The sequence below is a fragment of the Hibiscus syriacus genome, unplaced genomic scaffold (genome assembly GCF_006381635.1).
Source record: "Hibiscus syriacus cultivar Baekdansim isolate YM2019G1 unplaced genomic scaffold, ASM638163v2 tig00110328_pilon, whole genome shotgun sequence".
Lineage (NCBI taxonomy): Eukaryota > Viridiplantae > Streptophyta > Magnoliopsida > Malvales > Malvaceae > Hibiscus > Hibiscus syriacus.
In genome coordinates this window covers 2477234-2484827 of record NW_024062685.1, presented here as the reverse complement: position 1 = coordinate 2484827, position 7594 = coordinate 2477234, and positions in this window count along the sequence as shown.

Genomic DNA, 7594 nt, shown 5'->3' with positions numbered 1-7594 from the left:
CAGTCTCAACTATGGCAACCCATGCTATTGATAAAAACTACCCATCTTAGTCGTTGAAATCCTATTTTAGTCTCTCTCAAGCACTAAGGGATTAGGATATAGTATTACTATGCCAGTTCTATGCTTAAGAAAATACTACACCTCATAGCTTATGCAGATCTTACTTATTTCTTTCTCGAATACTACAAGTATCAATGACCAAGTTTCTCTCGAACACTAAGTCTTCATCTAAGTAATGGAAACTCTCATGCTTCCTACAAACTTAGACAATGAAGCATTCACAAACAAAACAAGTAAATGCAAAAGATAAATGTATACCATTAAAATAATATCAAACATCCATAAAATCAACCCCACCAAATAAGGTTAGTTCATGGAGGGGTTCGAATCATCCATGAAACAAAACATGAAATTCAACTGTTCCAACAACCCAATATCAAACAAAAAATAACAGCAAAGGGGAAGGGAGAAGAAGCCTTAGTCGCGTGTAGCCGGAGCTCTCCTTAACCACCACAACTCGCCTTAGCTTGCTAGCTCTTCTCGGATGCCTAGCTCACATCTCCTTGGAGCTCGTTAATGGAGGAACACCACTAGAGAATTGAAGGAAGGATACAGAGAAGAAGGTGAAGAAAATTTAGTTGAAGATGGTCAATTCTTCCTCTTTTCTTCTCTCGCATATGTGATGTATATAAAAAAATATAATATCCAATGGTAATAATGGGCTTTAACATTCCAATTACCCATCATACCCCTAGAATCACTCCTTTTCTGCGCCAGAAATGCCAAGACATTTCAATCTGCTTCATCAACGTGTGATGTCACAATATTCTTTCCTAGTGCAACCTTTTGCTTGTTATTTCCTGTATAACATAAACAACCACACCTTTACCTCATACAACACCTCTACAAAATAAAATAGCAATATCACCACTAATGCAACTATATGATCCTAAAATTACTAAAATGATCTTTTAAAAAAAATAATAACTAAAGTGAAAATGGCCTTAAAAGTACCTTTTTAGGAAGTTATCACACTGCAAAACTTAAGCTATTGCTTGTCCTCAAGTAATGGACAACACTTAACATAAACAAAATGTCATGATAATTTTCAGTAGCAAAAAAAACAGTCAAGGAAAAAATAGAATTTCAACCCTTAGAAAAATTAGGCTTCAACATGCTAGACATATAAAGAATTCAAGCACTTTTCCCTAAGTCAAGAGTCTTTGTGGTAGTGTGTGGGCGTGATTGTATCCAATCTATACTTAACAAATTCAAAAAAATTCTAATCAAGTCTCATAGTTTTGCCCCATCATTTACTTATTCATTAAGAACATTTGTACTGTTTTTTTAAATACTGCTACGAGGAGACTCAACCCATCACACATACCTTCCCACACTATAGGTGAAAGGGAGCATACCTTCCACCCCCATGCTAGTTAGGTAGAGTCATCCCGTGATTACTTTCATTCACTCATATGAATTTAGTTGCCATTTATTCAAGAAAGTTCCAGGCAATGCCACAACAAATAGGAGTGTCCCTCTATAGCTATACCGAAGCATTTATTTACAATATCAGATGTAAGGAAGTTATCATTGATTTATCCTTTAAGCACAATACTAAATTTCAATGCCAAGACTAACCAGAGTTCCTTCATAAAAAATTCTAAATTTCCTAAGTATAAATAACATACAAATCATGCAAGAATAATTAACAAAGCATCAAGCCCTAGAGTCCGTTATATCATTCCCAACAGTCATTTACATTCAATTTATAACCTAAAAGTTCATCATCATTGGGTATCACCAAAACATTTTTTCTAACTATCTTATTAATTACTAATGCCATGGCATAACATTTTGCTAATGCTATCATGCATATGTTCTACAGAGAACACTACCTCCCCCAAACTTAAGGGAAACATTGTCCTCAATGCTTAAAGAGAACTAACTAAAAAAATAAAACTATATGCCATGCAATAAAATGCAAAATGAATGCAAATGGAGGTACCTCATGTTTTATGTGGTGGTGTTGCCGTGGAGGTGCTAGCAGCTCTTCATCTTGTACGCTTGCGAAGTGGTATAGGGTTGGAATCTAAAGATATGGAATAGTAATGAGAGATATTGATGCGTCTAGCCGATGTCATTGTATGAAATCTACTGCGTCATACAGGAGAAGGTTCAGGTGTAGGAATTGTATTAGGGGTTTTGTCAGTTGGAATAATAGGTGAGTTCTGGGTCGGGGATCGGGGAGGGTTTGGAATCTGTTCATCAATAGGGGGATCAGTTTTATCTGGTTCTAGAGATGCCTCGGTATTGAATACCGATAGAATTTCATCTGGAAAAACTGGGCCCTAGTAATACCTGAAACTCTAGATAAAATTTCATCAAAAGAATTCTCACATACCTTTTTCTTACGACACAAAGCAATAATCAGATTTGGAAAAACTAAAGCACTAGCCTTTTTACCTAAGCATTCATGCACTTGCTGAACGATAATTCTACCCACATCAATAGAACGTTTACCATAATAGAATATAAGAGCATTAATCGGTAAAGTAAGGTTATCCAAACCTCTTCAATGATGGAGAAGTTGACAGCCTTGTTGTTTCCCGATCTAGGAGAGACACCAAATGCTACACTTGAATTAATAAGTAATCTACACAATATAAAGGATAGAAATGATTAAATAGAAATAATAAAATTAAGAAAGAAATAAATTGAAGATGAAATGAAAGAAATAAATTGAAGATGAAATGAAGGAATAGAGATGTTATCAAAGATAGGCTGCGAAAGTGTTGTAGAATTATCCTTTAAATTTAATATGATTTAGCCTCTAATGGTGATAAGGGATTTTGACTTTGATGATAGATAAAGGATGATTCAATGGTGAAGAAATGGTAATGAAATGGTGTTGATGTTGGCGTGAAGGTGATAGAAGATGGTGATGGCTTAAGTAGTAACTTAAATAAGCCAAAGAAGAAGAAAAGCTATAGAAATCTTATCCTCATTCTCTAAAAACTTAAGTAAGGGGTGGTATGTTGGGACTTGAATCCTCTAGTTATAAGAACTAGGAACTCAAAGTATCAATGGAAGGGGTTGACACCACAAACTTAGAAAGTTTGCTTAATCGATTTAGTTCTTAAAGATCTTGGAGAGAGAATTTCTCACAAAAAGTTTATATTAATAAAAGGGTTGTTTTACAAATGAAATGCCAAAACCTATTTATACTTTTCAAAAGGTTTAGACTAGATAGACACATGATGGTTCTTCTAAGGATGAAACCCCTTTGAAAATACATGATTTTTAATTAAAATACATGATTTTAATGAAGATACATGCTCTTGGCCGAATGGTAAGTTGTTAGTTCGGCCCAAAGATGTTTTGAAAGCATTTAGAAGTTATTTGGGCACCAAAATGAAGAGGAAGGAGTCTTTGGCCGAATAGGAAGCATCCCTTGGTGTTTTTGCGCCTATTGGATGTCACATGGAGTGCACATGCTTGAATAATGCACATGGCAGCCTACATGAATGCACATGGGTCTTCTTGAAATGTTTTGGTGAGGTTGCAACCATAGGATGATGTCTTGAAGTCCATGGGCAGCCTAGAGATGAACTAGCTTCAACGTAAGCTAGGTGAGTGTCTTGGTAGCTAACTACGTGAGCTATACCTTGATGAAACTCAAGCTAGTTAGCTTTGGTCTTCTCAACTCCTCAGCTACTTCCCCAGCTACTTCTAGCTACCTTTAGTCCACTTTTCAATAATTTGGTCCAAAGCTCTCTTCCAGCTAAGTTCAGCTACATGCTAGCTCTTCCAGCTAAGTTGAAGGTCCTTAAGTGATGAAATGAGCTGCCATAACGTTCATGAGCTAGTGTGAGCTACTATGCTTGTCCTTTTAGCTAATCAAGCTACCATAATATGCCTTGCTTTGTGTTTTACCTATAGGAATCAACAAACAAATCAAGTAACCAATATGTGAGCTCATTTAAGGTAAAATGCATGATGTTGTGAGGTGTTTGAGTGATATGAGTTATGAATGATCATTTAGAAGCTAAGATAACATGTATATAAGCTAAATAGATGGCATAGGACGTTCATGAGCTTTAAGAAAACATGTGTGGGCTATAAAATAGATGCATGCATGCAAATGAGCTAAATAAACATGGATTTAAAGCTAGTGAGCTAATGTAAACATAACATGAGCTAGAATAACATGACATGAGCTAATAAATGAATGAATACATGCTGCGATGATATGTAAATGATATGCAAACATAATAAATGAATCTAAAACATACGTAAAACATAATATAAAGCTAAGTAAAGATGTGGAAACATATGTCATGCATGAAAATCATATAGTATGCAAGTGAATGATAACATATGATTATTCAAGCATAGTTTAAGGAGAAAAAGCATGCTTAAAACATTAAGTGATGCATATAGAAGATAATAAAGGATAAAGTAAGGAAGAACTCCCTTAGAACCAGCGGATGGGGTAAATGGGTAGGTGGGAAAAAGAAAAAGTAAACTGTAAAATTAAATGTGACGTGAAAAGACAATGGAGAGAGAAAAATAAAAATAAGGAAATAAAATAAAAAGAAATGAATAATTCAAAAAGAATATTTTCCCCTTTTAATTGCTTTGTCTATTCCTCCCTTGATAATCTCTCTATGCACGACTGCAGTACTGTGGGTCCCCTACAAAACAAACCAAAATTATATACAAAACAAAATAAAAATAAAGATAAAGGAAAAAATAAATTTATTATTTATGCACAGTCAACGGAATTCAATGTCGTGGCTTTGATATTTGGTTTTCAGTTGGGCACACTTCAGTATCGTGCAGGTACAACACTGCCTTGTCGCGTAGAGGTGGAACTCCATTGTAAGCTTTCAGACGCTGGCTATTGAATTTGAAGATAGTCTCATCATCTATGTTCTTGATGTCAACGACTCCATGGGGATAAATAGAATGCACCTCAAATGGTCATGACCATCAAGATTTAATCTTCCCATGAAAAAGTTTAAGTCTGGAATTGTAAAACAATATTTGTTGGACAACATGAAAATGTCGTGGCATTAGTTTTTGGTCGTGCCACCTTGGTTTTTTCCCTTGTATATCCGTGAATTTTCATATGCTTGTGTTCTAAACTCTTTCATTTCATTAAGTTCCAGAAATCTCTGCTCCCCAGCTAACTGAGCATCAAAATTCAATCACTTAATAACAAGTATGCCTTATGTTCGAGTTCTACTAGGAGATGACAGACCTTCCCATACACCACCTTGAATGTTGACATGCCCATAGGAGTTTTGAATGTTGTTCTATACGCTCGTAATGCTTCATCTAACTTTGGTGACCAATCATTCGACCTTGGGTTCACCACTTTTTCTAAAATTTGCTTGATCTTATGATTGGATATCTCAGCTTGACCATTTGTCTGTAGATGATATGCCGTGGCAATCTTATGATGAACTCTATATCTCCTTAGTGTCTTGGCAATCAACTTGTTATCGAAGTGGGTTCCTTCATCACTAATGATAGCTCGAGGTACTCCAAACCAAGTGAAAATATTCTTGTGCAAAAACTTGAGTCTGATTTTAAAGTCATTCCTTGATGTTGTTATTGCTTCTACCCACTTGGATACATAATCCACAACAAGCAAGATGTATAAATCTCATCCAGAAGATGTGAATGGGCACATGAAATCGAAGCCCCAAACATTAAACAACTCTATTTCCAAAATATCTTGCAGTGGCATTTCATGACGCCTAGATATATTTCCAGTGCGTTAGCATCCATCATAAGATTTGTAAAATGTCTGAGCATCTCTGAACAGTGTTGGCCAATAAAAGCCTTATTACAGTACCTTGGCAGAATTCATTGCTCCTATAAAATGGCCTCCTCTTGGGGCCGAGTGACAATGATATAGAATTTTGCATTGTTCCTCTTCAGATACACATCGTCTAATGAGCTGATCAGCACAATGCTTAAACAAATTTGGCTTGTCCCAAAAATAATACCTTGCATCGTGCTTGAATTTCTTTTTACCCTAGTTGTTTAAATCAAAAGGGAATATTCCACTAACAAGAAAATTAATAAGCTAAGCGTACCATAGGATTGTCATGGCATATAAAATTTTCTCATCAGGAAATTCCTCTTGAATGTCTACAGTGTCATGGCATTCAGAATTGCTCTATATCCTAGATAAATGATCAACAACTTTTTTCTCAGAAATTTTTTTATCTACATTGCAAAAGTAAGATCCACCTAATAAGTCTAGACTTTACATCATTTTTGTTCACTAAAAATTTTATAGCCGAATGATCAGTGTGAACAATAACTTTAGTGCATATTAGATATGGTCTAAATTTATATATAGTAAATAACATGAAAAAGTTTACCTCGGCATTATCCCAAAACAAATCCTACCACATAAACACTTGCGTCACACATCAGCTCAAGTGGTGATGTCCAATAAGGATGAAATAAAATAGGTGCTGAGATCAATCGTTATGTCAGCTCAGTGAATGTGACGATGCATAACTCATCAAACACAAAGAGTTGGTTTTGTTGAAGCAATGTGCACAAGGGCGTATAAATCTTGGAGAAGTCCTGATAAATCTTCTATAAAATCCATCATGTCCAAGGAAACTCCTTATACCCTTGACCAAAGTTTGTGGTAGTAATTTTTTAATTACTTCAATTTTTGATTTATCTACCTCAATGCCCTTGTGAGATATTTTGTGGCCTAACACAATGACTTCAGTCACCATGAAGTGACATTTATCTAATTTAAAACCAAAGAAGCTTCCTCACATCTTTTGAAAACTTTTTCCAAATTATCGAGGCATATCTCAAAATCGTTTCCAGAAATAGAGAAGTCGTCCATTAATATCTCAAGGAAATCCTCAACCATGTCAGAAAATATAGCTTGCATGCAATGCTAAAATGTTGCCAGGGCATTATAGAGTCCAAAAGGCATCATTATAAGGCAAAAGTGCCATAAGAACAAGTAAATGTAGTCTTCTCTTGGTCCTCTGGTGCAATGGAAATTTGATTGTACCCTGAGTACCCATCTAAAAAGAAATATAATGCTTTGCCTGCCAATCGATCCAACATTTAGCCAATGAAAGGTAGAGGAAAATGGTCCTTTTTGTAGCTTTGTTGACTTTACGATAATCCATACATATCCTTCATTCAGTAACAGTGCAAGTGGGTAATAACTTATTATCCTCATTTGTAACCACAGTCATGTCTCATTTCTTTGGCACACATTGTATAGGGCTCACCAATGAGCTATTTGATATAGGGTAATCACTCCAGAATCAAGCCATTTCAGAATTTATTTTATTACCACTTTCTTCATAACAGGGTTGAGTATTCTTTATAGTTCTATCGAGCTGTCGTGGCATTCCTCTAATAGAATCTTATGCATGCAAATCGTGAGACTAATTCATTTTAAGTCAACCATAGTGTAGACACCCGTTTTTGTCCGGGTCTACAAAAAATATTTTATTATATTATATTTATTTATTTATTATTATTATTATTATTATTATTTTATTATTTTTGTAGGCCCCATACTCAATAACCC